At 43.1% G+C, this 15,343-nt stretch overlaps 1 protein-coding gene across 3 annotated transcripts in view; it reads left to right on the forward strand.

Moving 5' to 3' along the window:
• FLI1 (Fli-1 proto-oncogene, ETS transcription factor) overlaps nucleotides 1–15,343 on the forward strand; it is a 111,791-nt gene that overhangs the window by 88,742 nt on the left and 7,706 nt on the right. The gene's annotated exons all lie outside the window — the stretch shown is intronic.

The following is a 15,343-nucleotide window of genomic DNA, read 5'->3' on the forward strand; positions in this document are numbered from 1 at the left end:
TTGTACCAGATTGATCACACGGTTTTTCTGCATCATTTTTTCCTTCCGGACAATCTTTAATGAATCTCGGTGTGGACTGACAAAACAGCTTTGTTAGTAAAAAGTAATGAGCCTCCAGCTCTGGAAGAGAGCGGAGACTGTGGTCGGGGAAGGGGGTGGTGAGATGACATCAGAAGACGTCTGGTTCAGGGGAGCAGGACAGGTCTCGGGGGAGCCCATAGAACTGAATTAATAGTGTTAGCTAACCCTGAGAAACAAAACTACCTCTATGAGGGACAGGAGAGGGACGGGAACTTTATTTCTAGAGGACTAAAAACTTTCAGACAATGCAAGAAAGTCTCTTTATAGGACCAATTCTGCAAAATATGCAAACAACTAAGAATGGCTGCTATAGAGAGCTACTCCTAAATAATTACTAGATGTCGCATACATTGGCCAGAGTCATTGTGCCCGCCTAGGACCTTGTCATTTAGCCTGAATCTGAAGGAAAGTTCAGCACTGAAAACAGGCAATGATCCCCCTGAGAGCAGAGCATAACTGGAGCAGATGGACCAGGGAATGAGGGGGGTTCTCCAGAACATGCTGGGGTTTTATGGTCGGTCACATGAGTCTTTGATATTCTAAATGGGATTCTGCAATAAAATTGTGTTACTTAATAAATAGCAGATACAACGGCAGAGACATTACAGCACCAGTGCACAGGTAGAGGATTTACGCCCAGTTCATGTACAGCAATGATTTACATCTGAGATGACACTTCATACAACCTCTTTTTTTCCCCTGTGATATTCTAGAATTCTTCTTTTCTTATGATCGGACCTTTTTGTATGAAGCGCTACCGTCCGCAACCTCCTTTCATCTTGGTCGATTCCTAAAAATAAATCGTTTTAGTCACGGAGCAATTCGTGCTCGCTGTTATTTTAAAACGTGAAAATTTATAACTATAAATGACGATAAAAACCTCTGGTATCAGAGAGGTCTAAAAGTACTCTACATTTCTAGAAGCCCCATAGACCGTAAATGAAGGGGTGGTACGCATGCCCCATTCTAGGAATCGGTCAGGGTCCCAGCAGTCAGACACATGTCAATCACAAAGCAATGGTTGGTTGGGGGGGTGTACCCGCTATTGCATTTCATAGAAGATATAATTAAGGGAAACCACTAAAATCTATACTATGGGTATGATATTGTAGGGGATAAGTCCCCTACATACCTGTATAAATGGTTTAATTAGCGTTTTGGCAGTGACAGACTCCCTTTTAAGTGAAAGAAGCATCAGTGTGACTCTTAATTATATACATAGTGGTGGTCCACGCGCAAGTATAGTTTTGTACATAATAACTGGAATTTAATGATACATTGTAAAATGTTAGAGTTCATACTTAATGCCTGACTCCATGCCATCTCTGTGTGCTGCATGTTCAGGGCTCAGTGGGCATCCTCTCTGAAGCTGCTTCCTTCCACTCAACCTCTACCATAAATGCTCCAGCATCCATCTCTGCCTTTACCTCACATTATGATACATGGTAGTAATGCAAGAGGAAAATGCAGCCTAGACGTCTCATTAGGGCACAGACCTGCCCAGAATGTGGATAGCATGATGTAGGGAAATCACACATCATTGCAGGTTCACACGACACAGTGTTTGCTTTTAGTCTGTAACCAAGCTAAATGGTGCTTGGGAGAAACATTACACTAAGGAGCTGGAGTATAAGAAGATGATAAGAGGCGATACAAATACAGAGGACTGAGAAACTAACTATCAGAGCTGTAACTGGGGTCACTGTGCCAAGAGGTCACTACATGGCTTACAACTGACTGTATGGTGGCAGGGGTCTCCCACCTCACTGCATGGTGGCAGGGGTCTCTCACCTCACTGTATGGTGGCAAGGAATCCCCCACCTCACTGTATGGTGGCAGGAGGTCTCTCACCTCACTGTATGGTGGCAGGGGTCTCCCACCTCACTGCATGGTGGCAGGGGTCTCCCACCTCACTGCATGGTGGCAGGGGTCTCTCACCTCACTGTATGGTGGCAAGGAATCCCCCACCTCACTGTATGGTGGCAGGAGGTCTCTCACCTCACTGTATGGTGGCAGGGGTCTCCCACCTCACTGCATGGTGGCAGGGGTCTCCCATCTCACTGTATGGTGGCAAGGAATCCCCCACCTCACTGCATGGTGGCAAGGAATCTCCCACCTCACTGTATGGCGGCAAGGAGTCCCCCACCTCACTGTATGGTGGCAAGGAATCCCCCCACCTCACTGTATGGTGGCAGGGGTCTCCCACCTCACTGTATGGTGGCAAGGAATCCCCCACCTCACTGCATGGTGGCAAGGAATCCCCCCACCTCACTGTATGGTGGCAGGGGTCTCCCACCTCACGGTATTGTGGCAAGGAATCCCCCACCTCACTGTATGGTGGCAAGGAATCCCCCACCTCACTGTATGGTGGCAAGGAATCCCCCACCTCACTGTATGGTAGCAAGGAATCCCCCACCTCACTGTATGGTGGCAAGGAATCCCCCACCTCACTGTATGGTGGCAGGGGTCTCCCACCTCACTGTATGGTGGCAGGGGTCTCCCACCTCACTGTATGGTGGCAGGGGTCTCCCACCTCACTGTATGGTGGCAAGAAATCTCCCACCTCACTGCATGGTGGCAAGGAATCCCCCACCTCACTGTATGGTGGCAAGGAATCCCCCACCTCACTGTATGGTGGCAGGGGTCTCCCACCTCACTGTATGGTGGCAAGGAATCCCCCACCTCACTGTATAGTGGCAGGGGTCTCCCTCCTCACTGTATGGTGGCAGGGGTCTCCCACCTCACAGTATGGTGGCAGGGGTCTCCCACTTCACTGTATGGTGGCAGGGGTCTCCCACCTCACTGTATGGTGGCGGGAGGTTTCTCACCTCACTGTATGGTGGCAGGGGTCTCCCACCTCACTGTATGGTGGCAGGGGTCTCCCCCCTCACTGTATGGTGGTGGGAGGTTTCTCACCTCACTGTATGGTGGCAGGGGTCTCCCTCCTCACTGTATGGTGGTGGTAGGTTTCTCACCTCACTGTATGGTGGCAGGGGTCTCCCACCTCACTGCATGGTGGCGGGAGGTTTCTCACCTCACTGTATGGTGGTGGGAGGTTTCTCACCTCACTGTATGGTGGCAGGGGTCTCCCACCTCACTGTATGGTGGTGGTAGGTTTCTCACCTCACTGTATGGTGGTGGTAGGTTTCTCACCTCACTGTATGGTGGTGGGAGGTTTCTCACCTCACTGTATGGTGGCAGGGGTCTCCCACCTCACTGTATGGTGGTGGTAGGTTTCTCACCTCACTGTGTAGTGGCGGGAGGTTTCTCACCTCACTGTATGGTGGTGGTAGGTTTCTCACCTCACTGTATGGTGGTGGTAGGTTTCTCACCTCACTGTATGGTGGTGGTAGGTTTCTCACCTCACTGTGTAGTGGCAGGGCAGTTCATAACCGAGTGTATGATAGCAGAAAATCTTCAGTCTGTAAGGTACACGGGGGTCTTAGAACTGATTGTATGGTTTATAACTGCTATTCACTTTCTGCCCACCTCTACTGCATTTATTTCACCATGTTAATAGTATAGTACTGTTGCTGAGCATGGTACAATTAGAGCTCATCATAATCTGTAGACAGCCCTGAGAAGGGCTTATCATTACATATAGTAGAAATCACACTAGGCCTCATTGCAGGTGCAGCTTTTGTGCATCACATAATAGGCTTGTGAGCTGAAGTGTCTGTCCTCTCCATCTCTCCCGTGCTGCCTCTGTACCTGGGTGAGCGCAGCGCTCACTCGCTCAATCAAGGTGCATTAGCGAGACAAAAGCTCATCAGTCAGCGTTTTCTCCGGACCAGACTTTGATGGCAACCGACAAAAGGTCCCTTTAGAGTGGTCACATTAGACCTCAAAAACATACACATAGAAGCGCAGGCTACGCTTTTGTCTCTGGATGTCTCAGCCCTTATCCCCCAGATATGCTTCTGTCTCCCCTCCATTATGGACCTGTACGCCTCTCCTGTTTTGCATTGACAGGTGCTGAGTGATCGGGCAAATTCAGCTGATAAATAAACTGATGATGGAGTTTGTATTCTGTAAAGAGGGTTAAGAAAACTGATCCATTAACGACAGATAACTGGCACCTGCACATGAGAAAAAAGGAACCAAAAAACCACAATCAGGGCGCATTTATCATTTACTTTGCACCTTAATTTGGTGGGAATTTCACGTTAAACAGTCACATCAAAAATTGTGCTCCCCTCCCCCCCCAAAAAAGGCCATCATTTATCAGACAAAATATCAAAAAGGTGCAAAGATTCAATCAAAAATACAGCAATTTATTAGGAGGTGCATGCCTAAATTAAAAGGTAATTCTCACCAGCGGTCCCTTCTAATTTATGGTGCACAATAAAGAAATAATAATAATGCATCAACTAGTGTAAAAAGTATCTGTCCTGACTATCCTTATTAATAAAAGTGTCGAGGTAATAATGAAAAGTTCCCGATTCCACACATCTTAACGTGGGATCACATGGCGCCTATTTGACGTGGATTTTTCAGACAAATGTGGAAAAGGAGTAAAAAAATGAAATGCATTTTTTACATTGTGTGTTTTTTCTGTGTGTTTTTTCTGCTTTGTTACTCACTTTCTTTTTAATGCAATGACAAATTTGGCAAGCATTGACATAATGCTTTTTTTTCCTGCATGGACCCATGTGCACTACGGGAATATTTTCTCATTGAAATGATGAGGAACCTTTTTTAAAGCAAAATTGAAAAAAGTCCTTTGATAGAGAGTTTGCACAAAAAAAACCACTATGAAAGATACCATAGGGAGATTATACTCTGCGTAGCACAAAGAGAGCTTGTAAAGCCTTCAGAAGAGTATGGAGAACCCGGACTCGCAACACTACATGAGATTGCAGAATTTTCTTTGAGGCCGTCGCACAGCGGTTAGCATCCAGTATTGATGGTGCCGGGACTCTCATACTCACAAAATGGAAGCAAAATAGTTCAAAACAGTGAAAACTCAATAGTGTTATTGGCTGAGAAAACGTTAAAAGTTAAAATAACCCTTGTATCAGGACCAGCGGTCGGACCCCCAGCGATCATCAAGTTATTTCCTATCCCATAGATAGAATATCCCTTTAAATAAAAGTGTCTTCCTATAATACTTTATAGCCAGCACCCAATCTGCAGAATTTCACACCGTCCTAGCCGCGCAATCACTTACACAACATAGAAACGCAAGTCACGATTACTATGAGACCTGCCACCGAAGGCTTACAATATCTGACCCTGCCGGCAATGAACGCGCTCCATGATCCACAGAACTGGCTCACAGACACCCTATGTGTAAGAGCAGAAGGAAAAAGTGAGGTCACGGTATACAGTCATCGGAGATGTTATTTTTACCCTGGAAATAACACTCTTCACAGGAGTTTGCATTCCGCGGGCCGCTATTTGCGCTGTACCTGCTTTATCAATATCCTGAGGTTTGGCAGACTCGTCTATGGGTGGGTGGAATCACTACTTTCGGTAATGTACATTTTTGCCTGATGCTTCATAGCAGATTCCACGGTTTACAGATTGAGGCCAAAGAGCCCCCGATGTACTAGATGCGTGGAGAGAGACTTATTGTCACCAAGAAACTCTTAAAATTGAAGTGTCCAAAAATTAAACCCTTATGGATTCAAATATTCGATCTTATAAAAGTAATTTCTCATAATAAAGTAACTATATCTCCACAGTTAGTTTTGCTTTCCATAGGAATAGAAAAAAAAAATCATCGAACCTTCGTTTAGATCTTTAATAATACATATCTTTTTTGGTTGTAAAGAACGCTATTGCTTTACATTGGAAAAGTAACGAAACTCCTCTTTTCTCAGACATTCTAGAGAAGATCAATCTTCACCGAATCTAGGATTATAAATTTCCTATAGCAAATAACTGTTTTAATAGATACACTAAAAAATGGGACCGTTGGCTGGAAATATCCCAATAGTCAATTAAGTTCTTTTATATTTACTTTAAACCTTGATAGGTTAGGTTAATCTGATTACTCAAATTATTTTGCACAAATTGATTTTTAACTTATATCTGTCCTTAACCAACTGCTGATTTGTAATATGATATATGTTGATCCTGTATTCTAAATTCTTCTAACGCTTGTTAGTATGTTACTGTTCCCTTCCCTTTTCATTTCCTTGTCCCTTTCCTCTCTTTTCCAATGATTTAAAAATTGTTAATAAAATTACTGAAACACAAGAAACTCTTAAATTGTATATCCCAGGACTATCAGAATATAGAAGCTTTGTTCTCATCAACTGTTACACATAACACAATTAGCGTAAGGTTGATTTCCATTTTTAAAAGAACAGACTGGGCTGAAACTAGTAGCGGCCACATTATAGCGGCTTTACATCAGGGAGTTCCTCTGAGAAGGTTCATCTTTAACGGATGCAAAAATGGAAAGCGATGAGTGAATGTAGCCAAAAAGTAAAGATCTGTACAGATGTGAGCCACGAACCACACATAGACCCATTATAACCTATGTATACACAGATGTGAGCCACGAACCACACATAGACCCGTTATAGCCTATGTATACACAGATGTGAGCCACGAACCACACATAGACCCATTATAGCCTATGTATACACAGATGTGAGCCACGAACCACATAGACCCATTATAGCCTATGTATACACAGATGTGAGCCACGAACCACACATAGACCCATTATAGCCTATGTATACACAGATGTGAGCCACGAACCACACATAGACCCATTATAGCCTATGTATACACAGATGTGAGCCACGAACCACACATAGACCCATTATAGCCTATGTATACAGCAGATGTGAGCCACGAACCACACATAGACCCATTATAGCCTATGTATACACAGATGTGAGCCACGAACCACACATAGACCCATTATAGCCTATGTATACACAGATGTGAGCCACGAACCACACATAGACCCATTATAGCCTATGTATACACAGATGTGAGCCACGAACCACACATAGACCCATTATAGCCTATGTATACACAGATGTGAGCCACGAACCACACATAGACCCATTATAGCCTATGTATACACAGATGTGAGCCACGAACCACACATAGACCCATTATAGCCTATGTATACACAGATGTGAGCCACGAACCACACATAGACCCATTATAGCCTATGCATACACAGATGTGAGCCACGAACCACACATAGACCCATTATAGCCTATGTATACACAGATGTGAGCCACGAACCACACATAGACCCATTATAGCCTATGTATACACAGATGTGAGCCACGAACCACACATAGATCCATTATAGCCTATGTATACACAGATGTGAGCCACGAACCACACATAGACCCATTATAACCTATGTATACACAGATGTGAGCCACGAACCACACATAGACCCGTTATAGCCTATGTATACACAGATGTGAGCCACGAACCACACATAGACCCATTATAGCCTATGTATACACAGATGTGAGCCATGAACCACACATAGACCCATTATAGCCTATGTATACACAGATGTGAGCCACGAACCACACATAGACCCATTATAGCCTATGTATACAGCAGATGTGAGCCACAAACCACACATAGACCCATTATAACCTATGTATACACAGATGTGAGCCACGAACCACATATAGACCCATTATAGCCTATGTATACACAGATGTGAGCCACGAACCACACATAGACCCATTATAGCCTATGTATACACAGATGTGAGCCACGAACCACACATAGACCCATTATAGCCTATGTATACACAGATGTGAGCCACGAACCACATAGACCCATTATAGCCTATGTATACACAGATGTGAGCCACGAACCACACATAGACCCATTATAGCCTATGTATACAGCAGATGTGAGCCACGAACCACACATAGACCCATTATAGCCTATGTATACACAGATGTGAGCCACGAACCACACATAGACCCATTATAGCCTATGTATACACAGATGTGAGCCACGAACCACACATAGACCCATTATAGCCTATGTATACACAGATGTGAGCCACGAACCACACATAGACCCATTATAGCCTATGTATACACAGATGTGAGCCACGAACCACACATAGACCCATTATAGCCTATGTATACACAGATGTGAGCCACGAACCACACATAGACCCATTATAGCCTATGTATACACAGATGTGAGCCACGAACCACACATAGACCCATTATAGCCTATGCATACACAGATGTGAGCCACGAACCACACATAGACCCATTATAGCCTATGTATACACAGATGTGAGCCACGAACCACACATAGACCCATTATAGCCTATGTATACACAGATGTGAGCCACGAACCACACATAGATCCATTATAGCCTATGTATACACAGATGTGAGCCACGAACCACACATAGACCCATTATAACCTATGTATACACAGATGTGAGCCACGAACCACACATAGACCCGTTATAGCCTATGTATACACAGATGTGAGCCACGAACCACACATAGACCCATTATAGCCTATGTATACACAGATGTGAGCCATGAACCACACATAGACCCATTATAGCCTATGTATACACAGATGTGAGCCACGAACCACACATAGACCCATTATAGCCTATGTATACAGCAGATGTGAGCCACAAACCACACATAGACCCATTATAACCTATGTATACACAGATGTGAGCCACGAACCACATATAGACCCATTATAGCCTATGTATACACAGATGTGAGCCACGAACCACACATAGACCCATTATAGCCTATGTATACACAGATGTGAGCCACGAACCACACATAGACCCATTATAGCCTATGTATACAGCTGATTTTCCACAATAAGGAAAAAAAAACAAAAAACAAAACATGCGCTATTCTGATCCAATTTACAGAACAGTGGACAAGCACACGGAGCCAGTCATGTCCACAATTTGCAGACATTTGACTGTCTAAACTCGGCTTAAAAGGACAATCCATTTACCATCTTACCCAAATGATTATAGACCACAGGGTGTTGTGTCAGCTGTGAAAAGTCTATAGTACGTAGTCCTTAGGTGACATCATACTTGATATGTTCAGGCATGATGACATCACTGACACCCATTCCTAACTTGCAAGTTAATCAATCTCCTTTCGTTCAGGTTAGCTTCAGCCGCTCAGAATTTTAGACTTGTTCATGGTTTACAATTTTGGTTTTCATTCCACCCAAACATGAATGAACATATTTACTTTGGCATGACCCCCACCCTCCCTCTTATTGCACCCCATTATGACTTGATACAATGTTGCAATCGTCCCCCATCCCTTTTTCCGTATCCCTCTTCTTGTTTGCATAGTTTTTTCTCTCTCAATTTTAATTGTTTTCCTTTGAAATTCCACAGCTAATGTTTTGTCTGATTTCACTTGCTGACCCACCTCAGCGGCTGGCCACTGTGTTTTTTCACGGGAAGCTGAAAACAAAGACCGGTTGTGTTAAAGTTAGGGGGGAGGCAGGAAACTTAACTCACAAGGGACCCTCCCAGTTCTGCCTGTCCCAGAGTCCGACTCCAGCGTGTGGAATTAAATCTGACAGCCTGTCTGGGACACGTTCTAAGTAATGATTATCTATCCTTTTTTTCCAAGTAAAAGAACCATTATTTTATGAAGTGTATACCAATCTTACAGCTGGTTGGGTTTGATTCTCCATTCTTTAAAACAAATCCTGGATCAGCGATTGCCAGCAATCCAATAAATCTGCTCCAAGATCTCGTTTCATGAACTTTTGTTATATATATATATATATATATATATATATATATATATATATATATATATATATATATATATATTATATATATAAAAGTAGGGAACCCCCCTCCTCCGGTATTACAGAACCAGGACACCCGTTCATCATATGCACATTCAGGGCCAGATTAACAGATATAGGTACTGTGGTCCGAGTACTGTGAAGGATGGATGGACCGATCGCGGGTCTTGACATGACTCATATGACTATGAAGCTGTTCGGATGGGGTCAGGAGACCCCTGTCTGGTCTGGACATCATGGGTCGGCACTGAGGCTGTGAATGTTGAACGTGTGAAAATTGCTTTTTTTTTATTTTAACATTCAGTAATACATGGTTACATTTACTACAATTATATATAATCTTTGATGTTAATCACATGTACTTTCATTCCCATTATTTTAATGACCAAGAACGCACATTATATGAAATTACAGGCCTTATAAAAGATCTAGAACAAACTTCTTGCAGGCGTAGATACAGTCAAAAATTAATACAAAAATTGCTTCTAATTGCCAAATTCTCTGTTACGGACTATAAGACGCACCTAGGTTTTAGAGGAGGAAAATAGGCAAAAAAATTAAAGCAAAAAATGTGGTCATGATGTCCTGTTAAAGGGAAGGGGGTCTGCTGCTGACACGGTTATAGGGGTAATGTCCCCCAATTCTGTTAATATCCCCCATCCTGGTATATATGGTATCCTCCTTCCTGTTATACGTGGCCCCCATCCCCATCCTGATATGATATCCGCAGCGCAGGAGTGGGTTGTAGTGAATATTCATGGTCTCTGATAGAGGGCACACAGACCGCAGAGCTGCTGTAGGAGCCGTGCGGCGGGTACAGCGTGCGCGCTATTAAGGAGAGTGAATGGTCACTGCTCCCCCCGCACACAGTCCCGGCGTGGGGATCAGTGACTATTCCGGCACAGCATCTCACAGAGTGAGGACGCATGGCAGTGACGCCATGCGCGGTTCACACAGTGAGAACCCTGTCGGCAGCAGAGCAGGACGCAGCGGTGGTGCAGAGATGAGGTGAGTATAATTGTTTATTTTTTTGTGTGCAGCGTGATGGGGATCAGGGGGTGCCAAGCATACCAGGATGGAGGGATGAGGGGGGGTCATACATACCATGAAGAGGGATGAGGGGGACCATACATACCAGGAAGAGGGATGAAGGAGGCCATACATGCAAGGAGCCGCGCTGCAAGTACAGTGTGCGCGCTATTAAGGAAAATTAACATTCAATGCTCCCCACGCCCATGGGCACCCCCTACTTTCCTCCAAAATTTTGGAGGAAAAAAGTGCGTCTTATGGTCCAAAAAATAAGGTAAATGTTTGCAACAATGTATCAGACTAGACTTTAGACAGTTTAACTCAGTGGCCCCAACCTTTCTTACCTTGAAGCCACATTTAGCGTTGAGAGAGGGTTGGGAGCCACATCCAGAGCCCATAGAGCATTGACACGCAGTGCCTCCTCCCCCCCCCCCCCAGTAGTGACACACAAACTCCCCAATACCGGTATAATAACAGCCAAAGCTTTCCCACAGATGTCACACTGTAGCTACTCACAAAAAAAACCATCTGGATACCTGCTCGTCATACCAGTTTGTTAGACGTGGTGCTAATACACCAAGCTGGCACACAGCTGCGAGCCACATATCATGGACCCAGGACCCCTAGATCATAGAGGAATGAATACAATGCTAACAAAGCTCAGCTGTGCTAGGCCTGTACAGGCTTTTAGCATTGGTATCTAAGGGTAGGGACAGACAGAGTTCAGATCCCAAGTGCCGCAAAATTTTTCAATTATTATCAAACAATTATTTAATATTGCAGGCAAACTGCTTTTTTGCCGGAAAATCATTCGGCCATACCAATTAGCCTCATGGTTTTGTGGGTGAAACAGCTTCCCAAAGTCCCATATATATTCCAAAATCGAATAATTGCTTAATAGCCCGCTTCGTGTGGCCTTACCCCAAACAAGAGTTTTCTCATCCGCTGACAGCAAGCAGATGTGGAAATCCTGAATGTGAGCATCACAAAAGATTATTTACGCTTTTCCATTAAAAACTCTGACACCAAGTGATTGTGAATGAACACACAGGGGATAGGTTGCCCTATACATTTCAGAAAGGGTACATCTTAATATATACGGGTTTTGTTTCTGCCGAGATTTAAAATTCAAAGTGAAAACGAGGATTGGAGATTTTCTCTTTATTTATTATAGAATTACATCGCCCAACATATGGAAACAGTTCAGTGAGAGCTGGTTGTAAAACACAGAGGCTCCATTCATCTCCCCCTAACTAAAATATATTCTAGCGTTAGCAGAACAGTGGCTCTAAAGGGAACCACGCTCCTGCCAACAGTATGTCGCTTGCCCAATACAGGTTCTTGGGTGGCCTCGTGACGCAACCAGAAATTGGGCTACAGCTTACCAAATCACTAGAAGTGATAGTGTCGACATATCAGAAATAATAATTGGTGAATATATAATACTAAGCCAATGACCCTTGTTCACTGTGCACACAGCCGACGGCACGCGTCAAGAGTACGCCACGCGTCAAGAGAACGGCACGCGTCAAGACAGCACAAAATTTGTCTGCAATAAGTCAAACATCTATGTAAATTGAGCTTCTTCAATGTATGAAATGAGAAGTCCTGCAACTTTCTAACAGATTATTCATTTAAGACTGGCTTTTGGAACATCAGTCTAAATGATAGGCGTGTCATAATCAACCAATTCATGAAAGAAGCACACGGCAGTTAATGTATTAAGAGCATTTTATCAGTGGCATAAGCCTCCATGCGCCTCGCCAGGAATATTAGTAGCGTTTCTGGTATAAGGAATGCCACCACTAAATGAATTTGACGTGCCCGTCCTGGCCCTCACCAGCTTCACCCACTTTGATGGAGATTCCTCAAACAGTCGTGAAAACTCCAAGAGCCCCATATTTTGCTCAAAAATTTTTTGAGACTTGAAGGGTGTCTGAATGCCAGAATTCTGCCGTAAACACCATGATGAACCGCGCCTTTGTACTTTCATTTTTCGCCATTTCTAAGTTGTCTGCAGTGGAAAAATTCCAGCCTCCAAAATTAATTTGAGGATTATTCTTACAAAAATTGTTTTACCTGTGCTGATACACTGTAACCAGTTATCTATATAGAAGAGGCCATATGTACATCAGACGTGGTACTCTATAGGAAATCCTCAACTGCGAGAACTTAGCTCAAAACCAGTCTGCTCCATTATACATTTATAAAGGGGTTTTCTGGTGAAAACAAGCTTTCTCCTATCTACATGATAGATGATAACTTGTTTTCACTGGACTACCTCTTTAAGACTACGTTCACATGTCCAGTAGTTATTTCAGTTTTTAGATACGGTTTGGAATGACAAAAAATGGAAGTGAAATGCTGCACAGAAGCCATTCATTTCAATGAGAACTGAAATTTCCTAAAATGTATCCTGTTTGACAGCAATTTGTTTTTTAGATGGATCAAAAAAAACAAAACAAAGCCTGCCCCCCCCAAAAAAAAAACTAGATAGCAACAACAATTGAAGTCTATGGGAAATAAGCAAACTAAAAGTGCGCAGCAGTTATTGCTCAGTTTCTAACTGAATCAGTTGTCTTTTCGTTTTTTTTTTAATGCTGGATGTGCCACAACTGGACATGTGAACAGAGTCTAAGGAAGAAGTGTATGTTGGGAAGAGGTCTCAATCCAGTTACTTAGCAGAAAAAGGCTACAACAATCTTGAAGGGGACTACAAAGTGCTAGTAAAAACATAAAGCAAATAAATTGCAGACTTTTTTTTTCATGATTTACTGCTTTCAGCAAATATAGAATTTAATTGAAAAGCACAAGTTAACCCTGTCCAGTGAGTGCCCCATGGTAAGGGATATGTAGACACGATAACAGTTTTTCTTCGAAAAAGCACATATAAAGTGCTAAAAAGTAGTAACATATGCACTGCAATGTCGAAAGGACTTGCTGAGCATACGTGGAGTATTTTTAAGCTTCTTATAAAACATTCTTCAGGTGACTTGTATTTGATAGTTCAATGGTGTGTATATATTATATAGAAAAATACGCCAATGAAGAGGTTTCAAAAATTCAATGGGTACATCAGCATCTAGATGCCATGAGAGCACATCCATTTACATGTTTTTTTTGTCAATTATGGCATTATTATATAATAACCCTGGATATTACATGCAATAAGTGTCAGATAAAAGTCTGCAGTTTGTGGTGGCTGTGGCTTTACAGAATAGTAATCTCTCCCACAAGCCCATTGCTCAGTTCTGCATTATACCCTACATCTATGAAATATTCAGGCTGTCATCTATCTCATTCAGGCTGAAGAGAGACTTTTACTTTAAAATTTACAAATGTGTTATATACCCGAGCAGGCATCTTCATCACTTTTCAACACCTCCAGGATGAAAAGTATTTTACTGTTCAAACATCCCCCCATCCAAAATAAATAATATGTTCCAAATAATACAAATCAGATAAGCAGCGAGTTTAGGTTCAGGACTTCCAATAAGAAAGAAGCTAAAATGTAGCGCCATCTATTGGTCATAAACCGTACTGACTCAACCCTCGCCTATGACAAAAGGGGCCTCAAAACAAGAAGGACCGCTCTGGTGCGGACCGCCGTATTTCAAAACATATCTCTTGGAAGCGTAATGTTACACATTTGCAGGAATTAGAAACAGATGACGAGAGATCTGAAATGTTCATTTCTGTTAATGGAACACGTAATGTTTCCGGGGAGACGTAAAATCCCACATCTCTTCTGTGCGCGGCACGTTCCTCCATTGCAGACACTAGAAGCTGACTTTTCCACCGAGTTTGGCTGCCTTCCCTGGCTGTGTCAGGCTAAAACTTTATTTTCTTAAAACGCTCACTATTTACGTGGGTGGTGTCTGAGTCCTTGGCATCGCATCTCCAGTCTACTCTGGCAATTTTCCGTCCCCATTAACTAACTCATTTCTGGATAAAAGAGACTATTGTGGCAACCAGACATAATTTAAAGACATTAGTCTATGTCATCAGTCCCCAGCCAAGGAGAAACATACAGTCTGGTCACCAGAAGGACGCAGCTCTCGTTCAGTCTTACACGGTGGTGAGAAAGTGATGAAAAAGACCGGGGATCCTTCCATCAGGTTACAGTAAAGTCTGAGGTTCTCATTTAAAATTCACAAAGTTCATCATTTAGTAATACATTAGCCTTTTGCAACTTTTATCTTTATTACTCGCTCATATGTCTTGATTTAAAAGAACCTGAAAGAAGTCAGAGACTGGGTTGCATATTGGGGGGTCTCAAAATAAATAAAATGTTGGAAAAGAGATTGTAGATTGGAACTTACTACAACATTTTTAACTTTAGGTAATAAGTAACAAATGCAAAAACTAATTTTCTACACTTCAAGGAAGCCCAACGTCTTGACATGGTGAGGGACAAGGACATGAAGGAAGCTCTCCAGACCCTGGATAGTGC

This window comes from Phyllobates terribilis, unplaced genomic scaffold, assembly GCF_046119375.1.
Source record: "Phyllobates terribilis strain yellow unplaced genomic scaffold, ASM4611937v1 Scaffold_12__6_contigs__length_324123572, whole genome shotgun sequence".
NCBI lineage: Eukaryota > Metazoa > Chordata > Amphibia > Anura > Dendrobatidae > Phyllobates > Phyllobates terribilis.